At 42.1% G+C, this 13033-nt stretch overlaps 1 protein-coding gene across 1 annotated transcript in view; it reads right to left on the bottom strand.

Moving 5' to 3' along the window:
• Positions 1-13033, bottom strand: part of ASCC3 (activating signal cointegrator 1 complex subunit 3) — a 345247-nt gene that overhangs the window by 88235 nt on the left and 243979 nt on the right. The gene's annotated exons all lie outside the window — the stretch shown is intronic.

Raw genomic sequence — 13033 nt, 5'->3', positions numbered from 1 at the left:
CCAAACCTAGGAAGCCAGGATCTCGTCCATGCTCTCAACCACAATGCCACCCTCTAACCACCACACGAATGAGGGGTGTTTCAAGTACCTACTTGAAGTAATGACATCATCCACTTGGCTGAGGGCTAGACCTCGTTGTTTTAAACAGTATGAAAAAAATAGGTGAGATGTGAAATCATGAGTAATGACCCAGACTCACGCAGCTGGGAAACTCTATACAGATGATTTGCAAATTTCTTTTATACTGTTGATTTCTTCTCCTATGCTCAAAATGAAGAATACTTACAATTACCTTCTTCTCTAAACTATCACCTCTCATTATTGAAAATGGCACAGTTCTTTTTGGTTGCTTGCATCTGATATTTTAGCTACCATCCCTATCAAAAGACACACCACCCAACTTTGACTTTTCCATTTTCTCTAGACAGCATGTTGTCCATGATTCCATAACTATGCAGGGCAATAAAAAAACACAACTCTGAGATAGCCATTCTGATCTGTAGCTCCTATGCTCTGCTCCCATGCTTTGTGCTATTGGGCAAGTCACTTAATTCTTTTAAGTTTTCAGTTCCTGCATCTGTAAAACTGGGATAACAGGAGCAATCCTCCCAGAATTCATGATTAAATGGGATAAGGTAAGCCTTTAGGGAACGATTAAAGCGCTTGATAAATATATCAGTTATTACTAAGCATAACAAGAGCTTTACCTCTTTAGTCAATAGGACATATATGATATCAACTAAGACAAAACAAAAAAGAACAGTCTCCTATCTTGAAGCTGCTCTTAATTACACAAACATTCCATGAGGCCCAACTCAGTTCAAATGTCCAATGCTCAGCAAATCTATAGATAATGTCTGTTTTGATACTTAACATTCTTAGCCTAATAGTCTTCCGTACTAGATGGTCCTTAACCCACTCCAGTACTCTTGTGTGGAAAATTCCATGGACTGAGGAGCCTGATAGGCTACAGTCCATGGGGTCGCAAAGAGTCAGACATGACCGAGCGACTTCACTTTAAGAGGTCTGAAGCTTGATCAAAATAGAAAGCATGTGGGATGGGACTTTTGTATCATGAACTAAACCTATTTTAATTTGATAAAACAGATCCTTTAAGTTGAAAATATGGTTACCCTCATTACAGTCAACTTAATTTCTGATTTTCAAAAATCTCAACATCCATCTTCAAAGCCTGGTGCTAAATTCTTACCTGTAGGAAGAGGTCAGTATGTGTATGTTGAATGAAAAAGCAAATGAATCAAAGAAAGCTACAGTAAAATGTCAGTAGTAGGAACTCCACCAAACCTGAACTTGTGATGATTTTGTATAAACCTAGAGTTCATCTATGAAGGCTTTACTTGTACTGTAGTTGGGTGAGTTACGTTTAGCTTAAAAAGAGAAAAATTTTCAAGCATCAAAAAATTCCTTCAGCATGTGGTGTGCAGGCGTGCTCAAGTTGCTCAGCTGTGTCCGACTCTTTTGCAACCCCATGAACTGTAGCCTTCCATGGAATTCCTCTGTTCATGGAATTTTCCAGGTGAGAATGCTGGAGTGGGTTGTCTTTTTCTCCTCCAAGGGATCTTCCCACCCAGGGATCCAACCAGCATCTCCTGCATTGCTAAGAGGATTCTTTACCACTGAGCCACCTGGGAACCCCCACTAGGCATGTGGAAATAACATCAGTTCTATTTTTCATGAATGTGCTCCTACTGTGCACCTATGCAGTTTTCATGAATTCACTTTGAAGCATTGTATAAAATTATAATTAGCACATTTCCTTAATAATGTTCAATGTCATGTCAATGTCATACAGCCGATTAATTTGAATTAAGAAATTCACAGTATTGTTTAACAATACTATATTCCAAGGAATTTTTATCTTCCATACTCTGATTTTCATGTTCCCACATCTAGATTCCTTTCATATAGTCAGAAAGCTACTCCCTTTCCCGCTTCAGATTATTTCCCCGAATCTACCTTCTGGTGGTACCGTAGATCTTAGAATACAACTCAAACATTGTGGCGCAGGACCTTTAGGGCAAAAAATATTGTAGAATTATGTTTAATTCATTCCACTTGTAAGGATGTAAGGACTGAAAAAAAAAAAAAAAAAGGTAGTTCTCTTTGATGTGCTTTTCTTTTAGCTACCTGGACCTTATTTAACAGTGGGGAGGAAGAAAGGGTTAGCTATGCTGCTAACCGGATAGATAAGCAGAGGAGATGAGGAGGAGAATGTGAGACAGATTGAAGAATACAGTCTAATCTTCAGCCAGGGTTCTGTTTTCCCATTCCAGATATGCATCTCATCCAAAGTGTGAGTGATGAAATAAGTGCAGTATTCTGAGCTTTCAATCAGGAAACCCACTCAGAAGAAAGGGTGTTCCCTCTGCTCTTTTATCATGCAGAGCAGGCTGGCAACTATCCAGATCTCAGCACCATTCACCCTGCACGCTGAACTAGACTGCAGAATATTTGGCAGAATCCAACAGACCATACTTGTTAGGTACTAAACTATAACATTAATTAAATTACATAGAAAAGCTTCTAGAAGGAGCTGTATATGCTATTTGCTTCCATTTCCTTCCCCGCCCACCCATTTACTCAGCTCATACCAAACTGGCTTATGTTCACAACATGTCACTGGCCGTACTTGCCAAGTTTGTTCAGGATGTCCAAGTGCTAAATCCCATGAGTGTTTCTCTGTTCTTATCTCACTCAACTCCCATTGACATCTGATGGAGTCAAGCACTCCCTCCTTCATGAACCCCTCTTGCCTACAGAGTTCAGGATGCTATCTTTTCGCACTGGCACCACTACCTCTGGGTCCTTTGCCAGCTCCTCATTTTCTACCTGAGCGCACAATGACAGTCCCGCAGGCCTGCCTTCTAAGCTCCACACTCTCTGAGGGTCTCAGTTGCTCACTTGGGTTCAAAGGCTGCTTCTTTGCAGACGCTCCCAAGTTCATGTGTTCGTCTCACTCACTCTGTGAGTTTTACACACGTACTATATTTAACTCCTTGAAAGTCGTGCTGTGCTGAGTTTAGTTGTGTCCAACTCTGTGCAGCCCCATGGACTGCAGCCTGTCAGGCTCCTCTGTCCATGGGAATCCTCCAGGCAAGGATACTGGAGTGGGTTGCCATGCCCTCCTCCAGGCTTGAAAGTCTTAGAGATATAATATGTCAAAAACATAACCTTCCCCCCTTTTCTTTCCTTTTGTTTTTAAAGCTCAAATCTGTTTTCTGTCTTTCTCTTTCCATCCTAAATCTGTCTCCGCCGCCTTCTCTTACAGTCTCAGCTCTACCCATTTCAATACAAGACACTATTATTTACTCAGACATTTAGAGTTAATAACTGGGGCACCATTCTTGATTCTCTTCATTTTTTCAATCACCATTTCTCATCTATTAGACAGTCCTACTGAATCTAAAACCAAATACATCTTTTAATTCCTATTGTTACCACTCTTAGGTGGCCTCGAGGTCACCACCATCATTAATTCCATCCATACTTCCACTTCAAACTATCCTCCACCAAGCAGCAAAGTGAAGTAAAAGTGAAAGTCACTCAGTTGTGTCTGACTCTGTGACGCCATGGACTATACATTCCATGGAATTCTCCAGGCCAAAATACTAGAGTGGGTAGCCGTTCTTCTCCAGGGGATCTTCCCAACTCAGGGATCGAACCCAGGTCTCCCAGGGGATCTTCCCAACTCAGGGATCAAACCCAGGTCTCCCACATTACAGGCAGGTTCTTTACCAGCTAAGCCACCAAGGAAGCCCAAGAGTACTGACGTGGGTGGCCTATCCCTTCTCCAGTGGATCTTCAAGACCCAGGATTCGAATTGAGGTCTCCTGCATTGCAGGAGGATTCTTTACTAGCATACTTCCACTTCAAACTATTTTCCACTAAGGAGCAAAAGTGATTTTAAAACATTTAGCGTAAATCCCTTCAAAGCCCAGGGACACCCTCTCCCTTAGAGTCAGCTTACTTTGCTTCCTCACTTCCTTCAGTTCTTCTCTGTTCAAAAGTACCTTCATCAGGGAGGGCTCCTCAACTTGCATTACTCTACATTTCACTACTATCCCTGGCACACCCTATACTCTTTACTTTGATTATTTTTTCTCCCCACATCAATGATCACAATCTGACACTTGTTTATTAGCCATCTTTCCCACCAGAGTGTTAATCCCACAGGACAGGAACTTTAGATGGGGAAACAGTGGAAACAGTGTCAGACTTTATTTTTTGGGGCTCCAAAATCACTGCAGATGGTGACTGCAGCCATGAAATTAAAAGATGCTTACTCCTTGGAAGAAAAGTTATGATCAACCTAGATAGCATATTCAAAAGCAGAGACATTACTTTGCCAACAAAGGTCCGTCTAGTCAAGGCTATGGTTTTTCCAGCGGTTATGTATGGATGTGAGAGTTGGACTGTGAAGAAAGCTGAGTGCCAAAGAATTGATGCTTTTGAACTGTGGTGTTGGAGAAGACTCTTGAGAGTCCCTTGGACTGTAAGGAGATCCAACCAGTCCATTCTAAAGGAGATCAGTCCTGGATGTTCTTTGGAAGGAATGATGCTAAGCTGAAACTCCAGTACTTTGGCCACCTCACGAGAAGAGTTGACTCATTGGAAAAGACTCTGATGCTGGGAGGGATTGGGGGCAGGAGGAGAAGTGGACGACAGAGGATGAGATGGCTGGATGGCATCACCAACTCGATGGATGTGAGTTTGAGTGAGCTCCGGGACTTTGTGATGGACAGGGAGGCCTGGCGTGCTGCAGTTCATGGGGTCGCAAAGAGTCGGACACGACTGAGCGACTGAACTGAACCGAACTGACATAAGAAGGAGCTCAATAAGTGTTGGTTTAATACATGAATACATGAGTGTCTTCTCACAGTACTGAGAATAAAAATCCAAACTCCTTAACCATGGGTCAGTGGCCTTGCATGAGCTGGCTCTGGCTTGTCTCTCAAACATAACTTTACCACTCTCCTCCTTATTCTGCTCCAGCTGAATCTGAACTTCCCTCAGTTCCTTTAACATGCTGTTCCTTCACCTGCAAGGCTATTATCATCTCTCTTGGCATATCCAGCTTGTTCTCAGGCTTTGGTGCTCAGCTTAAATGCCATCTCCTTAGAGAACTCTTCTCTGACCATTCTACTTAATGAAGAACCTCCCATTCCTCTATTCTATTTCATTTCTTATTGCCTTCTTCTATAGCAATTTTGATAATTGATAACAACTATTTATTTAATCATGTATATATTTTTATCTTCTATTTTCTTCACTTAAGCTTTTTGAGATTTGGGATCAATAAGGCTAACTCATGTGCCTGGTAAGTTGTAGACAATCAATAAATAGACGTTAAATAAATGAATATTTCACTAATTCTGTTAAGAGCTACCTACTGATTTAAGTGAGAGGATTATTTAATGGATATTTTTGAGAGGGGAGAGAAAGAATTCCTAATTATGTAATGTCAGGTAAACTGGCAACTGAAGCTGCTGATCATGAACTGGATGTTGTCTGAATCATACGGCTGTGTAAGCACTCATCATTAGTAGAAATAAAAGGACCCAATGGAAAAATATTACAAAATGTGATCTATGAACCGTCCATGTGTGTGCCTATTCCTGCCATACCGTCTCTACTTCAGTCCACCCACATAGGCCCCGTGGGGTACTTTTTATGTGAAATTGACTGAGGGAAGAAAAATTTCAAATGGCTTTGCCAAAGAATGCTCAAACTACCACACAATTGTACTCATCTCACACGCTAGTAAAGTAATGCTCAAAATTCCCCAAGCTAGGCTTCAGCAATACGTGAACCATGAACTTCCTGATGTTCAAGCTGGTTTTAGAAAAGGCACAGGAACCAGAGATCAAATTGCCAACATCCTCTGGATCATGGAAAAAGCAAGAGACTTCCAGAAAAACATCTATTTCTGCTTTATTGACTATGCCAAAGCCTTTGACTGTGTGGATCACAATAAACTGTAGAAAATTCTGAAAGAGATGGGAATACCATACCACCTTACCTGCCTCTTGAGAAATCTGTATGCAGGTCAGGAAGCAACAGTTAGAACTGCACATGGAACAACAGACTGGTTCCAAATCGGAAAAGGAGTACGTCAAAGCTGGATATTGTCACCCTGCTTATTTAACTTATATGCAGAATACATCATGCAGAATGCCAGACAGGATGAAGGACAAGCTGGAATCTAAATTACAGGGAGAAATATCAATAATCTCAGATATGCAGATGACACCACCCTTATGGCAGAAAGTGAAGAGGAACTCAAAAGCCTCTTGATGAAAGTGAAAGAGGAGAGTGAAAAAGTTGGCTTAAAGCTCAACATTCAGAAAACGAAGATCATGGCATCCGATCCCATCACTCCATGGGAAACAGATGGAGAAACAGTGGAAACAGTGTCAGACTTTATTTTTTTGGGCTCCAAAATCACTGCAGATGGTGACTGCAGCCATGGAATTAAAAGACGCTTACTCCTTGGAAGAAAAGTTATGACCAACCTAGATAGCATATTCAAAAGCAGAGACATTACTTTGTCGACTAAGGTCGGTCTAGTCAAGGCTATGGTTTTTCCTGTGGTCATGTATGGATGTGAGAGTTGGACTGTGAAGAAGGCTGAGCGCTGAAGAATTGATGCTTTTGAACTGTGGTGTTGGAGAAGACTCTTGAGAGTCCCTTGGACTGCAAGGAGATCCAACCAGTCCATTCTAAAGGAGATCAGCCCTGGGATTTCTTTGGAAGGAATGATGCTAAAGCTGAAACTCCAGTACTTTGGCCACCTCATGCGAAGAGTTGACTCATTGGAAAAGACTTTGATGCTCGGAGGGATTGGGGGCAGGAGAAGAAGGGGACGACAGAGGATGAGATGGCTGGATGGCATCATGGACTCGATGGACATGAGTCTGAGTGAACTCCGGGAGTTTGTGATGGACAGGGAGGCCTGGCGTGCTGCAATTCATGGGGTCGCAAAGAGTCGGACACGACTGAGTGAATGAAATGAACTGAACTGAACTGAACTTGAACAAGATGGTAGCACTATAGGAAGTACATTGACGTGGAATTATGGTCACTTCATGGATGACCCTAAAGAAAGAAGTAAAAGTGACTGTAATGTATTTCCCTGTCACTTTACTGTAAAATAGAGACGAAGCGAACTGATGATCCACTCTTTACTCTGTAGTTACTGATTAGCCAACTGGCCAGGAGCTTGGCAAGAGTGCTACCAGAGAACAAGTGGCAAGAAAGCAGAAGTTTTATGTGGATGAACTTTTAAAATGGTCCAAGAATAAACAGTTACCTATATCCCATGAAGATGTTTACCAAAAAGTTAACAGCAGTGTGGCATCTGAGGGCACCCAACAGCCCCTCTCCCAGGCCCTAGGTCTTGTGCAATGGTTCATGTACTAAGTGGCTCCATCCTGGGAGAGATGAGCTCTGCCTGAGCTAAACACAGGCTTCCATCTCCTTGGGCGGACAGACCCACTGCAGCTGCTGCTCAGCACCTAATATGTGAGTGACGCAAAAAAGCCTGGGCCCAAGTAAGTACTTTCCCCATGGGAACAGACAGCTACCTGAAATTATACTGGACCCTTTCGAGCACAGAGGGGACATCTACTTGAGATGGTGTCTAGAATGGACACTATAGATTTTGATTCTCCTATGTTGCCCATCATGTCCTGTCAGTGCCTTGAATGGCAGGATAACTGAATGCGGCTTCAGTTAGGATAGAATAACTGAATGCCTTGTACATTATCATGATCTCCTGTATGATAATGCTCCTGACTGGGGAACTCATGTGATAGAGAAAGATAAGACAAAGGCTGCCAGGAGATCCCCTGTTCTTACTATGTCTCTCATTACCCACAAAGAGCTGGCTTTATAGATTAATGACTCAGAGTGGCGGCTGAGAGACATTACTCTCGGAGAGGCTGGTGTGCTATTTTGTAGGATGAGGTGTATACTCTGAACTAAGTAATCATTAAATGACACTACTTCTCTCACTGCCAGAATACACAGTTTCAGGAACCAAACAGTTAAAGTGTGCTGATGTCATTTGCAAACAGAGCTGATAAACAACCTGGGAATTTTTTGTTTCCTTTCCCTATACCTCTAGCTATTCTCAATTACAGACTTAATGTCCAAGGGATGTAACAATTTATGTGGAAGCTGAAAGAGCCATAGGGCCATGTGAGGCCCTTATGCCACAGGGTGAGCAAGCAAAATGTGGTCGTGGTATAGTCTAGGTAACTGACCCTGATGAAAACATGGGCCTATTGCTATACCACAAGGGGAGGGCAAATTCTGAATGGACTTCACAGAAATCTTCTCACATTTGGAAAATAAATCAAAGCTTTTTTTAAAAATCCTTTATATTAAACATATATGAACAGCCAACTTTCAATGTCTCAAGAATGTGGGTTTTGGTAACTCCATGGTACAGAGAATCTTAATTAGCTTAGGGGCTGGCTGAAGAAGAAGTGTATAGGTGATGGGTAGTAGAGAAAATAAATCACAGATTTCTCTCTGATCAGTTGCATATGGTGGCCTCTACCCTTGCTGCCTCATGTATGCACTGACAGGTTTTAACTAACAATATGTCACATGTTTAACTAATCTCATATCTCTGTCCCCATCCCTCACTGTTAAATATAGCATGAGTTGACTGTGGGTAACTTCATACACTGAGCAGAGAACATTTAGAGAGACTTGCCAAAGAACCAGAGGGTGACTGGATAACCAAGAGATCTAGGATTAATGGAGCTAATGATAAAATTTTCAGTTGCCTCCCTTGGGGAGGCATGAGTGGATTTCAGTTATATGAGGGAGAGCTGCATTGTTAGGAGGAATTTTTATTTATTTATTTAAAGTGAAGGTCTGGAGAGGATGTGCATGAATGCATTTGGGCAGCAGAAGGGCTGTGCTGAACCTTCACTGTTTATAGACAGCTAGTGCCTGAACGTCTCTCAATACAGGCCAAAGAGGAAAAGATATTCCTTACTCCTGCTGCATGCTAGATACTAAAGTTTAGGCACTGAGATGTTTCTGTCTTGGACTTGAAGCTTGAGTTCAACTCAGTTCAGTTGCACAGTAGTGTCCAACTCTTTGTGACCCAGGAGACTGTAGCACACCAGGCTTCTCTGTCTATCACCAACTCCAGAGCTGGCTCAAACTCATGTCCTTTGAGTTGGTGATGCCATCCAACCATCTCATCCTCTGTCGTCCCCTTCTTCATCTGCCTTCAATCATTCCCACCATTAGGGTCTTTTCAAATGAGTCAGTTCTTTGCATCAGGTGGCCAAAGTATTGGAATTTCAGCTTCAGTCCTTCCAATGAATATTCAGGACTGATTTCCTTTAGGATTGAATGGCTTGATCCACCTGCAGTACAAGGGACTCTCAAGAGTCTTCTCCAACACCACAGTTTGAAAGCATCAATTCTTCAGTGCTCAGCTTTCTCTATGGTCCAATTCTCTTATCCATATATGACTACTGGAAAAACCATGGCTTTGACTAGATGGACCTTTGTTGGCAAAGTAATGTCTCTGCTTTTTAATATGCTGTCTAGGTTAGTCATAGCTTTTCTTCCAAGGAGCAAGCATCTTTTAATTTCATGGCTGTAGTCACCATCTGCAGTGATTCTGGAGCCCAAGAAAATAGTCACTGTTTCCATTGTTTCCCCATCTATTTGCCATGAAGTGATGGGACTGGATGCCATGATCTTCATTTTTTGAATGCTGAGTTGTAAGCCAGATTTTTCACTCTCCTCTTTTACCTTCATCAAGCGGCTCTTTAGTTCCTTTTTGCCTTCTGCCATAAGGATGGTGTCATCTGCATATCTGAGATTATTGATATTTCTCCCTGTAATTTAGATTCCAGCTTGTCCTTCATCCTGTCTGGCATTCTGCATGATGTATTCTGCATATAAGTTAAATAAGCAGGGTGACAATATACAGCCTTGATATATATACACTCCTTTCCCAATTTGGAATCAGTCTGTTGTTCCATGTCCAGTTCTAACTGTTGCTTCCTGACCTGCATACAGATTTCTCAGGAGGCAGGTAAGGTGGTCTGGTATTCCCATCTCTTTAAGAATTTTTCAGTTTGTGGTGATACACACAGTCAAAGGCTCTAGCGTAGTCAATGAAAGAGAAGTAAATGTTTTTTCTGGAATTCTCTTGCTTTTTTGATGATCCAACAAATGTTGGCAATTTGACCTCAGGTTTCTCTGCTTTTTCTAAATCCAGCTTGAACATCTGGAAGTTCACAGTTCACATATTGTTGAAGCCTAGCTTAGAGAATTTTGAGCATTATGTTGCTAGCATGTGAGATGACTGCAATTGTGCGGTAGTTTGAACATTTTTTGGCATTGCCCTTCTTTGGAGTTGGAATGAAAACTGACCTTTTATAGTCCTCTGGCCCTGCTGAGTTTTTAAATTTTCTGGCATTCTGTGTGCAGTGCTTTAAGAGCATCATTTTTTAGGATTTGAAATAGCTCAGCTGGAATTCCATCACCTTCACTAGTTTTGTTCATAGTGATGATTCCTAAAGCCCACTTGACTTTGCACTCCAGGAATTCTGGTGCTAGGTGAGTGATCATACCATCGTGGTTATCTAGGTCATAAAGATCTTTTTTGTATAGTTCTTCTGTGTATTCTTGCCATCTCTTCTTAATAGCTTCTGGTTCTGTTAGGTCCACACCGTTTCTGTCCTTTATTGTACTCATCTTTGCATGAAAGATGATGCTGTGAAAGTGCTGCACTCAATATGCTACCAAATTTGGAAAACTCAGCAGTGGCCACAGGACTGGAAAAGGTCAGTTTTCATTCCTATCCCAAAGAAAGGCAATGTCAAAGAATGCTCAAACTACCGCACAATATCACATGCTAGTAACGTAATGCTCAAAATTCTCCAAGCCAGGCTTCAGCAATACGCGAACCGTGAACTTTCAGATGTTCAAGCTGGTTTTAGAAAAGGCACAGGAACCAGAGATCAAATTGCCAACATCTGCTGGATCATGGAAAAAGCAAGAGAGTTCCAGAAAAACATCTATTTCTGCTTTATTGACTATGCCAAAGCCTTTGACTGTGTGGATCACAATAAACTGTAGAAAATTCTGAAAGAGATAGAAATACCAGACCACCTGACCTGCCTCTCAAGAGGCAGGTCAAGAAGCAACAGTTAGAACTGGACATGGAACAACAGACTGGTTCCAAACAGGCATCTGGTCCCATCACTTCATGGGAAATAAACAGGGAAACAGTGGAAACAGTGTCAGACTTTGTTTTTTGGGCTCCAAAATCACTGCAGATGGTGATTGCAGCCATGAAATTAAAAGATGCTTACTCCCTGCAAGAAATGTTATGACCAACCTAGACAGTATATTAAAAAGCAGAGATATTACTTTGCCAACAAAGGTCCGTCTAGTCAAGGCTATGGTTTTTCCAGCGGTCATGTACGGATGTGAGTTGTACTGTGAAGAAAGCTGAGCACCGAAGAATTCATGCTTTTGAACTGTGGTGCTGGAGAAGAGTCTTGCGAGTCCCTTGGACTGCAAGGAGATCCAACTAGTCCATCTTAAAGGAGACCAGTCCTGGGTATTCATTTGAAGGACTGATGCTGAGGCTGAAACTCCAATAATTTGGCCACCTCCTGTGAAGAGCTGACTCATTATAAAACACCCTGATGCTGGGAGGGATTGGGGGCAGGAGGAGAAGGGGATGACAGAGGATGAGACGGCTGGATGGCATCACCGACTCGATGCACATGAGTCTGGGTGAACTCCAGGAGTTGGTGATGGACAGGAAGGCCTGCTGTGCTGTGATTCATGGGGTCGCAAAGAGTCGGACACAACTGAGCGACTGAACTGAATTGAACTTGCATGACATATTCCCTTGGTATCTCTAATTTTCTCTAGTCTTTCTCTATCTGTTGTTTTCCTCTATTTCTTTGCATTGATCGCTCAAGAAAGCTTTCTCATCTCTTCTTGCTATTCTTGGTACTCTGCATTCAGATCGATAATATCTTTCCTTTTCTCCTTTGCGTTTTTCTTCTTTTCTCAGCTATCTGTAAGTCCTCCTCAGAAAACTTTTTTTTTTTTTTGCCTTTTTGTATTTCTTGGGAATGGTTTTGATCACAGCCTCCTGTATAATGTTATTAATCTCTTTCCATAGTTCTTCAGGCACTTTATCAGATCTAATCCCTTGAATTTATTTGTCATTTCTGCTGTACAATCATAAGGGATTTGATTTAGGTCATACCTGAATGGTCTAGAGGTTTTCCCTACTTTCTTCAATTCAGAGATGAATTTTGCAATAAGCTTGAGAGAGTGATGCAAGACCCAACCATTTGGGGTTAGTGGTGGAAGTGGTGGCTGTCCAACTGAGAAATCCAAGATGCATAACAGCACATGCCCACAAACCTTTGGAATCACTGCAGGAGCCTTCGTAATGGTAAGTATGAAAGAACATTACTATTATTAGAGTTTTCTCATTCTCCAGTATGATTTCACATCAGTGATACTTTCTAATACTTTACTTTGAGGCTTCACTGGGTTAAGATAGTTTCTTTTGTCTTTGCTTCGAATCAAAATAGAACACATATATTCTCCCTTGGTCACATTCTGTTTCTCCGTCCTCTTCAGATTTGCCTAGCTTTCTTTCCTTTCTCCCCTGAATCCCTCCCCTCCCACCTCCACATCTAGGGACACTTCCTGACTTCACACCATCCAACTGAAGAATTATTCTAATGCTACTGTCTTCCACAGGGCCTCCCTACTCTACAGCTGCCGGGAAACTGCTCCCATGCTTACCCCGCTTCCTGTGAATGCTCAAGTCGTCAACCCTAGCGTCCTACCCAGAGAACTCATGACCTACCACAGACACCAACCGGACACTGTCCAAGGAGCACCACCAGGAGCAGTCACTAAGCATCTAGGCCAGGATATCATGGAGAGTAACTCTTGCAAAAACTGAAGTCTTGAAAAGTGAAGTCGCTCAGTCGTG

This window comes from Capra hircus, chromosome 9 (assembly GCF_001704415.2).
Source record: "Capra hircus breed San Clemente chromosome 9, ASM170441v1, whole genome shotgun sequence".
Classification (NCBI taxonomy): domain Eukaryota; kingdom Metazoa; phylum Chordata; class Mammalia; order Artiodactyla; family Bovidae; genus Capra; species Capra hircus.
This window is presented reverse-complemented; position numbering and strand designations above follow the sequence as displayed.